General features: G+C 48.7%; 1 protein-coding gene across 4 annotated transcripts in view; it reads left to right on the top strand.

Annotated features, from left to right (window-relative positions):
- The first annotated feature begins 760 nt into the window (after positions 1-760).
- Positions 761-11,378, top strand: part of SLC7A6 (solute carrier family 7 member 6) — a 39,721-nt gene continuing 29,103 nt past the window's right edge. The window contains exons 1-3 of one of the 4 annotated variants that reach the window (XM_039478183.2): positions 761-843; positions 2,907-3,031; positions 7,854-7,901. The gene's annotated coding sequence lies outside the window, so the exon portion shown is untranslated. The other 3 variants (XM_074401603.1, XM_074401605.1, XM_074401601.1) reach the window with 3 other exon arrangements.

Raw genomic sequence — 11,378 nt, 5'->3', positions numbered from 1 at the left:
GTGCTGCCTGTTTCTGACTGGGTAGCAGGGAGCAGGGTCTTGGGTGTGGTCTGGAACCAGAGGATGTGCACTTGTGGTCATATGGCCGGGTGAAAAGACTCCAGGGCCCTGGGGAAAATCAGTGCTTGAGGTGTGGACAGGAAATTTCGGTGGCGGGCTCAGGGGCTCATGAGGTCAGGAGGCTCTAGACAGAGCCCCAGAGCCACCAGAGGAAGAGGAAGATGGAGGAGCAAACAGAAGGAGGGGAAGGGGGCAGGACGTGCAGCTCCCCCAAGAGAGGTGGCAGCAGGGACAGGGAAGATGAGGACAGAGCTCCAGGGAGGCCTGGGGTTGGCCGAAAGAGCCTGCAGAGTCTGCCTTGTGTGGGGTTCCTAGGCGGGGGATGGGAGGGTCGAGGGGTGGGAGGGCGACGGCCCGGCGGAGACCGTTTAGATCTCTGTGTGAGCTGCAGGGGACCCCCTGGGCGCCGGGCCCAGGCCAAGGGCAAGATAGGAACCGGGTGCGGGGGCCGATGTGAGCTCCCCGCGGGAATGTCCCGGTGTGGACGCCCTTGAAGTCTCCGTGTGACTCCAGGGCGGCGAGGGTGGCCCGGACTCGTCGAGGCCGCTGGGGGCTGTGGGGCGTCCACGTACACGGGCCGGGCCTGCAGACCCGGTACCGGCCAAGCCGTGGCGGCCACAGGGGCCTGGAAACGCCGCCGCCAGCGGGCCCCTAGCGGAACTCTATCCCGACGCGGCGCGCGCTGTCGCGATCCGGGGGCGGATGACGTGGCGGGGCGGGGCCTGAGCGGCCGTGGCGGCGGCGGCGCGACCGAGCATCCTGGCGGCGTCCGGCCACCGAGAGGTAACGGGCCGGGCCGTGGGCGGGCGCGCGGGGAGCAGGGCCAGGACCGGGCCGCGTTCTGCGGGAGCCGAACCCTCTTGGTCTTCGCCGCCGCCACCCGGAGCGGGATGCGGCCCGGAAACTGCGCGGGGCTGGCCGGCTGGGGCCGCCCGAGAGGCGCCGCGGGTGAGGAGCGGCACCGCGAGGGGAGAGGGACCTCCGGCGTGAGGACCGAGTGTGGGGGAAACGCTGCGTGAGCACGAGCCCCGGAGGCTGATGGTGACCGTGGGGGAGCCGGCCCCGGAGTGTGCCGGCGACGCGGCGCGTGTGAGGAAGACCCGGGTGTGTGTAGAGAGGGGAACCCCAGGTGCGAGGGTGACCGGGACGCTGAGTGCGCGGGCCACGCCGCGAGGGGGAGACCGTGCGACGGCGGCCCTGAGAGGGTCTGTGACTGCGCCCCCGACTTCAGGACGGAGACCCTGTGCTGTGTGGCGGCCGCGGCGGGGCGGAGAAAGACGCGGGCTCAGGACCGCAGGAGCCCGGCTTCTGGGAGCTGTCGCAAGAATGACGATTCTCATTTTAAAATCAGTCCACTGACTTTAGAGAATGCCGCAAGGTTTTGTGGCGTGCTGGGGCCAGGAGCGTTGGGCTGCTGGCGCTGGGGAACTCTCGTGCCCCCGGTGATGATGGCTCTTTTTGAGCGTCCCCACAGTCTGTCATCTTGTGTGACTATCTCTTGTCCTAAATGTGGGGAGACAGACGTGAAACATTCTGAAAATCCTTCACTGGGCTCCAAGCAAACATGTTGTGTAATGGTCAATATAAATAGGAGTCAGGGTGTCGGCGAATACGTTTTTGAGTACCTCTTGTGTGCCCTGAGCTTTGTGACACAGTTTAAAAGAATTCAGTCTCTGCCCTTGATGGGGGAAAAAGGCAGGGCCAGCTCAGCTTGCAGCGCAGCACTTCAGTGCCCAGCGATTCGGAGCTTGCTTATCTCTCAGAGCTGCTCCCAGATTTCAGATCCGGGAGCAGCAGACTTGAAAGGCTGTGACTGCTGCTTCCTGACATCAGTTCCACCTCTTTTTGGTGGCGGTGAGGCCCTTTGGGGACCTGCCCAGGCTGCCTGCGTTACTCAGGTTCCACGTATGCTGCACTGGTGACTTTTGCTTCCCAACTTTGATCTCAGAACGTCATTCAAGTCGTTACACTGGGGTTTCTTTTCCTGACAAGTGTGTGGAAAACCACCAGCCTGATTTTCTACTGTCTTCCTCCCCTTGTCCTCCTTCCCCATCTGGCCGTGGATGTATTTTTATTGCTTATACCAGTTTTATGATCTCCATCTCCCTGGAATTTCTTCCTTTTTTTTTTTTTGAAATGAAGTCTTACTCTTGTCCCTCAGACTGGAGTGCAGTGGTGCAATCTCAGCTCACTGCAACCTCCACATCCCAGGTTCAAGGGACTCTCCTGCCTCAGCCTCCCCAGTGGCTGAGATTACAGATACGTGCCACCACGCCTGGCTAATTTTTGTATTTTTGGTAGAGATGGGGTTTCACCATGTTGGCCAGGCTGGTCTCGAACTCCTGACCTCAAGGGATCCACCAGCCTTGGCCTCCCAAAGTGCTGGGATTAGATTACAGGCGTGAGCCACCGCTCCCAGCCTCCCTGGAATTTCTTAGTAGAAGAAATGTCCTGACCTTTGTGCTGCCTGCTGTAGTCTCTAGGATGTAGATTCTTTCCTAAAAGAGTTATGCAAACGGTGCCCACGGGACCTGGGGCCCCAGAGCTGCCTAGACATGCATGATTTAATGTGACAAGGCCAGTTCTCTGACAGGTTTGGGCTGGCTACTTCAGTCATACCCACCCTGTGGGTGTCATGGGACCTCTCAGTAATTAGGACTGCCCCTGCCGGGCATGTAAAATTTAGATTTTGCCAGGAAATATTCTGCTGCTTTCTTGGTTCATTTTAAAAAATTATATATATGTGTGTGTGTACATATACACTTATATGTATATATTTTAAAATCAGCTTTCTCAGGTTAGAAGGGTTCATTTTTTAATCAGTTCCCTCCCACTCTTTGTTGCAGAGATTACATGGCCAAGGCAGACAAGTGGAATTAGGCCTTGCTGCGGGGGACTTCATTTCCTTCTCATTACTGAATTTATGAGGAGGTAGCTTGTGAAAGTGTGATGTTCGTGTATTTCTCGACAGGTGAATATTGTTGGCTGTCTTCTGTCCGTTTTCTTCTGTGTGATTTACAAAGAGTTTTTAGGCCCAGCACAGTGGCTCATGCCTGTAACCCCAGCACTTTGGGAGGCTGAGGTGGGCGAATCACCTGAGGTCGAGAGTTCAAGACCAACCTGCCCAACATGGAGGAACCTCGTCTCTACTAAAAATACAAAAATTGGCTGGGAGTGGTGGCGCTCACCTGTAATCCCAGTTACTCAGGAGGCTGAGGCAGAAGGATCGCTTGAATCTGAGAGGCGGAGGTAGCACTGAGCCGAGATCGAGCCATTGCACTCCTGCCGGGGCAACAAGATGAAGACTCCATCTCAAAAAAAAAAAAGCTTTTACTTATTTGTATAGGTGTGAACACAGTATTAGTAAAGAGAATGGCTTATACATAATTAAGAACTTTGGGGCCGGGCGCGGTGGCTCACGCCTGTAATCCTAGCACTTTGGGAGGCCGAGGTGGGTGGATCACGAGGTCAAGAGATCGAGACCATTCTGGTCAAGATGGTGAAACCCCCTCTCTACTAAAAATACAAAAAATTAGCTGGGCATGGTGGCACGTGCCTGAAATCCCAGCTACTCAGGAGACTGAGGCAGGAGAATTGCCTGAACCCAGGAGGCGGAGGTTGCGGTGAGCCGAGATCGCGCCATTGCACTCCAGCCTGGGTAACAAGAGCGAAACTCCGTCTCAAAAAATAAAAATAAAAAATAAAAAAATAAATTAAGAACTCTTTAATGTTACATGTTAATGCTAATTATAAAAATAAATTATGTATTTATATTACACCTTTTTCTTTTTCGTTTTTTGTTTTTTTGAGATGAAGTCTTGCTCTGTTGACAGGCTGGAGTGCAGTGGGGCAATCTCAGCTCACTGCAACCTCTGCCTCCTGGGTTCAAGTGATTCTTCCCGACTTAGCCTCCCAAGTAGCTGGGATTACAGGTACCTGCCACCTCGCCCAGCTAATTTTTGTATTTTTAGTAGAGACAGGGTTTTACCATGTTGGCCAGGATGGTCTTGATCTCTTGACCTTGTGATCCACCCGCCTCAGCCTCCCAAAGTGCTGGGATTACAGGTGTGAGCCACCTCACCCAGCTGTATTACATGTTTTTCTAAAGAATAATTGTCATGTTTTTTGTTTGTTTGTTTGTTTGTTTGTTTGTTTTGAGTTTCGCTCTTGTTACCCAGGCTGGAGTGCAATGGTGCGATCTCGGCTGACCGCAACCTCCTGGGCTCAGGCAATTCTCCTGCCTCAGCCTCCTAAGTAACTGGGATTACAGGCACACGCCACCACGCCCAGCTAGTTTTTTGTATTTTTAGTAGAGACGGGATTTCGCCATGTTGACCAGGATGGTCTCGATCTCTCGACCTTGTGATCCACCCGCCTCGGCCTCCCAAAGTGCTGGGATTACAGGCTTGAGCCACCGCGCCCGGCTGTTTTTGTTATTTTTTTTGTTTTTTTTTGAGACGGAGTTTCGCTCTTGTTACCTAGGCTGGAGTGCAATGGCGCGATCTCGGCTCACCGCAACCTCCGCCTCCTGGATTCAGGCAATTCTCCTGCCTCAGCCTCCTGAGTAGCTGGGATTACAGGCACGTGCCACCATGCCCAGCTACTTTTTTGTATTTTTAGTAGAGACGGGGTTTCACCATGTTGACCAGGATGGTCTCGATCTCTTGACCTCGTGATCCACCCGCCTCGGCCTCCCAAAGTGCTGGGATTACAGGCTTGAGCCACCGCGCCCGGCTTTTTTTTGTTTTTGAGATGTAGTTTCACTCTTGTTGCCCAGGCTGTAGTGCAATGGTGCGATCTCAGCTCACTGCAACCTCTGCCTCCCATGTGATTCTCCTGCCTCAGCCTCCCAAGTAGCTGGGATTACAGGCATGTGCCACCACACCCGGCTAATTTTGTATTTTTAGTAGAGATGGGGTTTCTCTATGTCAGTCAGGCTGATCTCAAATTCCTGACCACAGGTGATCCATCTGCCTAGGCCTCCCAAAGTGCTGGGATTATAGGCAGGAGCCACAGCGCCCAGCCTGTGGTGGATTTTACTGAGGGATACTTAACAATGAGGTTGTTAAAAATATAGAAAACCAAAGCCATGAAAGTGAGGCTGTCTTACCTACTGTGATTGGGAGCTGAAATATCTTGAGTCTCCTGGTTTCCTAAGAATAAAGGGACACATAATTTTAATTATTTGATTTCATTATTTGATTAAGAAACCAGTACAATAAATGTATTTTTTTTCTAAGTTTGAGCATTTAAAAAAACTAATGCAGGTCTGGCATGGTGGGTCACACCTGTAATCCTAGCACTTTGAGAGACCGAGATGGGAGGATTGCTTGAGACCAGCTTGGTCAACATAGTGAGACCTTACTCCCGTCTTTTTTTTTTTTTTTTGAGATGGAATGTTGTTCTGTCACCCAGGCTGGAGTGCAGTGGCACAGTCTAGGCTCACTGCAACCTGTCTCAGCCTCCCGAGTAGCTGGGATTACAGGCGCCCACCACCATGTCTGGCTAATTTTTTTGTATTTTTAGTAGAGACAGAGTTTTACCATCTTGGCCAGGCTGGTCTTAAACTCCTGACCTCGTGATCCACCTGCCTCGGCCTCCCAAAGTTTTGGGATTACAGGTGTGAGCCACCGTACCCGGTCTTATTTTTTGAAAAACAAAACAAAACAATAGAACATACTAATTCATATAATTGTGGACAATATGTAACTCAGAGAGGTGTAAATAAGAAAGCCTTCTGTGTTTTCACCATAGTTAAGATTTTGATTCAAAAAGAAGGAATAAAAAAAAAAGGCTAAAAAAAAAAAAAGATTTTGATTCAACCAGAGGGGGAAATAAAATGATTTTGATGTATTTCTCTGTGATATAGCAAAATATGTTTTGATCTTCAGCTCCATTTCCTAGCATACAATTCCTAAAATACTTAGACCAAAGTAATGTCTTTTTGTATGCTGATAAGTTGACTGGTGGCTGACAGCCCCCAGAGAGCTTCAGGATGGGGGCTGGTCACTGGAAAGACCAAGTCAGGATTAGAGGGTTGGGACTTTGAGCCCCACCCCCAACCTCTGGGGAGGGGAGAAGGAGGAGGGTGAGGTTAAGCTGATCACCAATGGCCAGTGGCTTAATCACTTGTGCCTGTGTAATGAAGCCTCCATAAAAACCTAAGAGGCTGGGGTTTAGGGAGCTTTCGGATAGCTGGACAAGTGGAGGTTACTGGAGGGTACTTCTCCCTGGGAGGACAAGGAATGCCTGTGATCCTTACCTCATGCCTGGCTCTGCACACATCTTCAGCTGTATCCTTTTAATACCTTTTCTAATACATCAGTAAAGGTAAGTAAGTGTTTCCCTGAGTTCTGTGTGCTGCTCTAGTAAATTAATCGGACTCAAAGAGGGGTCTTGGGAGCCCCAACTTGAAAGAGTTTGGTCTTCAGCCCCGTTTCAGAGCATACAACTCCTAAAATACGTAGAATACTGTAATCCTAGCTACTCAGGAGGCTGAGACAGGAGAATTGCTTGAACCCAGGAGGCCTGGATTTGCGCCCAGTGTCCTGTGGGGGAGGGGTGGTCTCGTGGGACCGAGCCTTCTCCATGTGGGATCTGATGCTGTCTTGGTAGACAGTGTTAGAATTGAACTGGAGGACACTCCGTTGGTCTCCCCTGGGAGAACTGATTGCTTGTTAGTGGGGAACCCCCCCACCACTCCGCATTTGGTCACAGAAATCTTCTGTGTTGATTGTTGTCATGTGAGAGTACACAGTAAAAATGGTTTTGAGTTTTTCTAAACAGTCTCAATAGCATTTTTCCCTCTCGTCATTAAAGAATTTTTGGTTTTAAATCTAGTTTGTAAAACTTCCTTTGTAATTGAACTTTTTCCTCCATTCGTCTCATTGTTTTCTGATGTAATTGAATTGTGATAAATTCATTTATTCCAAAATTTCTTGTGGCAGTTTCCTGGTTAAATTTTCATGTGGAAATTTTAGTGGTCTGTTCAGTTCCTTTATTATCTGGTGCTGGAGACTGCAGGAACTTTTTTTTTTTTTTGGAGACAAAGTCTTGCTCTTGTCCCCCAGGCTGGAGTGCAATGGTGTGACCTTGGCTGACTGCAACCTCTGATTACGGGGTTCAAGCGATTCTCTTGCCTCAGCCTTCCGAGTAGCTGGGATTATAGTTGCCTGCCACCATGCCTGGCTAATTTTTGTATTTTTAGTAGAGACGGGGTTTTGCCGTGTTTGTCAGGCTGGTCTTGAATTCCTGACCTCAGGTGATCCGCCTGCCTCAGCCTCCCAAAGTGCTGGGATTACCTGCCTCAGCCTCCCAAAATGCTGGGATTACAGGCATGAGCCACTGTGCATGGCTGGAATTTTTATAAATTTAAAAAAAATTTTTGTTTTTGCCATGTTGCCCAGGTTGGTCTCAAACTCCTGGCCTCAAGCCATCCTCTTACATCGGCCTTCCAAAGTGCTGGGATTACAGGCTTGAACCACTGCAACCAGCCTAATATTTTGTATTTTTCTGTAGAGACTAGGTTTTGACCTGTTACCCAGGCTAAGAGAGATTGATATTGTGTGTGATCCTCACATACCAATTTCTCTCTGTCTTGTTTTTTCATTGCATCTATAACTAATTGGGAATATCAATTTCTCTTATCAATTAGATACAAATTGAGGGACAAGTATAGCCAATTCAAAAGGGTGATCTGGTAGAATTTTGATGACCCTCTCATAATGCTTAGCTGGAGGTAATGTCTTAATGATTGGCTTCTTGAATCAGCGATTTTCATTCTATTGTTGCAGAGGGTCTGCAGATCTACTCTGAGGATAGCATAGACGTGTCTCACACAGGTATGAACTGCTGTTTTTGGAATATATATAGCTACTGTTGTGATTAATTAAATGCAAATTCTTTCAAAACCAAGTCTTAGCAGCTTTTTGCCATTATTTATTTTCCTTTATCAATTGTTACCTGAAGAATAAGTACTGTGACAGAAAATGTCTGATGTTAACATAGCCAGTTCTCTCCCTTCCCACTCTCCCACGCTCCCATCCATCCATCCATCCATCCATCCATCCATCCATCCTTCTTTTCTTCCTTTTGTAGAGACAGAAAAGTTGCTCAGGCTGGTCTTGAACTTCTGGCCTCAAGTGTTCCTCTCTCCCATCTTGGCCTCCCACTGCGACTGTCCAGATGCTTTACTTGTCTTTTTGGTGACCAAGTCTCACTCAAGTGCCCAGGCTGGAGTGCAGTGGTACAGTCTCAGCTCACTGCAACCCCTGCCTCTTGGATTCAAGGGATCATCCTCCCTTAGCCTCCTGAGTAGCTGGGACTATAGGTACTCTTCACCATGCCTAATTTTTGTATTTTTTGTAGAGACAGGCTCTTGCCGTGTTGCCTAGGCTGGTCTCAAACTCCTGGGCTCAAGTGATTCCACCTGCCTCAGCCTCCCAAAGTGCTGGGATTATAGGTATGAGCCACTGTGTCGGGCTTGACATTTTTACTTTTAAATATTCTATAATCCCATAATACATTGCTACTGTTTTTCCTTTGGGTAGTCAGTTATAGTCTAAAAATATATTAAAAGAGAGCAAAAATGTATTTAAAAAATATTTACCTCGGCTATTTGTTATTGCCCCACAGCTGTTCAATGTTTTGTTCTATTTTTTCACTTTTTCCATTTTGAGCCTTTTGGTTTTCATCTCACTGCTGAAGTTCCACATTTGTTTCCACATGCTGTTCAACTTTTTCATTAGAGCCTTTAATGTATCAAACACAATGATTTGGCCCTGCACGGTGGCTTACGCCTGTAATCCCAGCACCTTGGGAGGCCGAGGCGGGCGGATCATGGGATCAGATCGAGACCATCCTGCCTAACATGGTGAAACCCCATCTCCTAAAAAAAAAAAAATTCCTTGTTTGATGTTTCCATTATCTGGGTCATCTCTAAGTGTGGTCCTGTTGATTACTTTGTTTCTTGATAGTGTGTTGTTTTTCTTGCTTTTTAAATGTTGTTTGTATCTTGTTATTGACTGCGGATACAGTATGTGGAGCAGTAGAAACTGAGGTATATAGTGTTTATTTTGAGAAGAAGTTACAGCTCTTCTTTTGCTAGACTGTTTGTATCGGAGTTTGAACTCCTAGTCAGGAGACAGTTGTGTTTGGGTTTTATTGTTGCTATGGTTACGTTAGGTGCACCAGTGGCTTCAAATTCCTCTTGTGTTTTCTTGCCAGATTACAGTTGGTTTGCTGGAGGGAGGCTTTTTCTCAGTGGTTATCCTTCATCCATGCCCTCAGCTTTATTTGTTTTTTTGTTTGTTTATTTATTTATTTTTCTCTTTCCCCCCTCCCCCCATCTATTAATTTTTTTCAGAGAAAAGGTCTCACTTGGGACCAGATGAGGTGGCTCACTTCTGTAATCTCAGCACTTTGGAAGGCCGAGGTGGGTGGATCACCTGAGGCCAGGAGTTGGAGACCAGCCATGGTGAAACCCCATCTCTACTAAAAATACAAAAGAATTACCCAGACGTGGTAGTGTCTGCCTGTAGTCCCAGTTACTCAAGAGGCTGAGGCAGGAGAATCGCTCAAACCCTGGAGGCAGAGGTTACAGTGAGCCGAGATCACACCACTGCACTCCAGCCTGGGTGATTAAAACAAAAAACAAAGAAAAAGGATCTCACTGGGTCATCTCACTCTGTCACCCGAGCTGGAGTGCCAGTGGTGCCATCATGGTTCACTGCAGCCTCCAACTCCTGAGCTCAAACTTCCCCCTCAGCCTTCTGAGTAAATAGCTGGGGCTACAAGCATGTGCCATCATGTCTGGCTACTTTTTAATTTTTTTCTTTAGAGATAGGGTCTTGCCATGTTGTCCAGGCTGGTCTCAAACTCTTCACCTTAAGTGATCCTCCAGCCTTAGCCTCCAGAGTAGCTGAGAGTACAGGTGTGAGCCACTGCATCCAGCCACTCTCACTCAGCTTTAGGATTTGTCTGTGCACCTATGCCTCAGGCACAGTCTCAATGGTAGACTGCTATTGTTTGTCCCTGGGTGCTTGCTAACCTGGTGGTAGGGAGCAGAGGTTTCTCTGTTGTCCTGGTTCAGCCTCAATCTTAGGGAGGCCCTGTCGTTTTCCTTGGGTCTTGGGAGTGGATCTTTCTGGGTCTTTTCCCAGAGGACAGACCCCTTTAGTGGTCTTGTCCAGAATTTCCTACTCCTCCAGGCATAGGGGTTTGTTTTTTCCTTTTATCCTGCCCCAGCTGCCTTAGGAGTGACAGAGTTTGCTGCCCTTTCCCAGGGGTTTATGGCTTTTATTCTTTAGAGGAGAAGGGTGTAGGTTGGCCTTGGTGTTTTTCCTCCCATAAGCCAGCACTACCAAGTGAAGTTTTCTCAGGTTACCTGCCCAGTATTTCTTTCGAGTACCCATTGAGGTCTGTAGAAAAAACCTGAGTGTCTGTGGCTCTTACTAACCCACACTTGACATTTGGTAATTTGTTAAAAAATTTACCTGAATTCTTCTGATTCACCTAAATGGTGGTCTCATCTCTTCCACTACCACAGGCGAGCCAGACCTTATATCTCTCTTTCTCCTTGGAGGTGGCTGTCTTTCCATCAGTCTAGTTGGTTACCCAAAGAAAAATTGTTGTTTGTCACTGGAGTGGGAATGATGCTATCCATCCTTGAGTGGAAGCTAGAAGTTGAGGACTTAGCTATTTTTTTGTTTTGTTTTGTTTTGAGATGGAGTCTTGGTCTGTCTCCCAGGCTAGAATGCAATGGCGTGATCTTGACTCACTACAACCTCTATCTCTCAGGTTCAAGTGATTCTCCTGCCTCAGCCTCCCAAGTAGCTGGGATTACAGGCATGTGCAACCACGCCCAGCTAATTTTTATTTTTAGTAGAAATGGGGTTTCATCATGTTGGCCAGGCTGGTCTTGAACTCCTGACCTCAGGTGATCCACCCGCCTTGGCTGCCCAGAGTGGTAGGATTACAGGCATGAGCCACCATGCCCAGATGGACTTACTATTTCATATTGGATTTTTTTTTGTGTCGGGAGACAGAGTCTTGCTCTGTCGCCTAGGCTGGAATGCAGTGGCATGATAATCGCTCACCACAGCCCTGACCTCCTTGGCTCAAGAGATGCTCCCACTTTGGCCTCCCAAGTAGCTGGCGTGAGCCACCACACCTGGCTAATTTTTATATTTTTTGTAGAGATGGGGTCTTGCTGTGTTGTCCAGGCTGGTCTTGAACTCTTGGGCTCAGGCAATCCTCTTGCCTCGGCCTCTCAAAGTGCTGGTTTACAGGTATGGACCACTGTGCCTGGCCTAATTTTT

Source organism: Saimiri boliviensis, chromosome 1 (genome assembly GCF_048565385.1).
Source record: "Saimiri boliviensis isolate mSaiBol1 chromosome 1, mSaiBol1.pri, whole genome shotgun sequence".
NCBI lineage: Eukaryota > Metazoa > Chordata > Mammalia > Primates > Cebidae > Saimiri > Saimiri boliviensis.
This window is presented reverse-complemented; position numbering and strand designations above follow the sequence as displayed.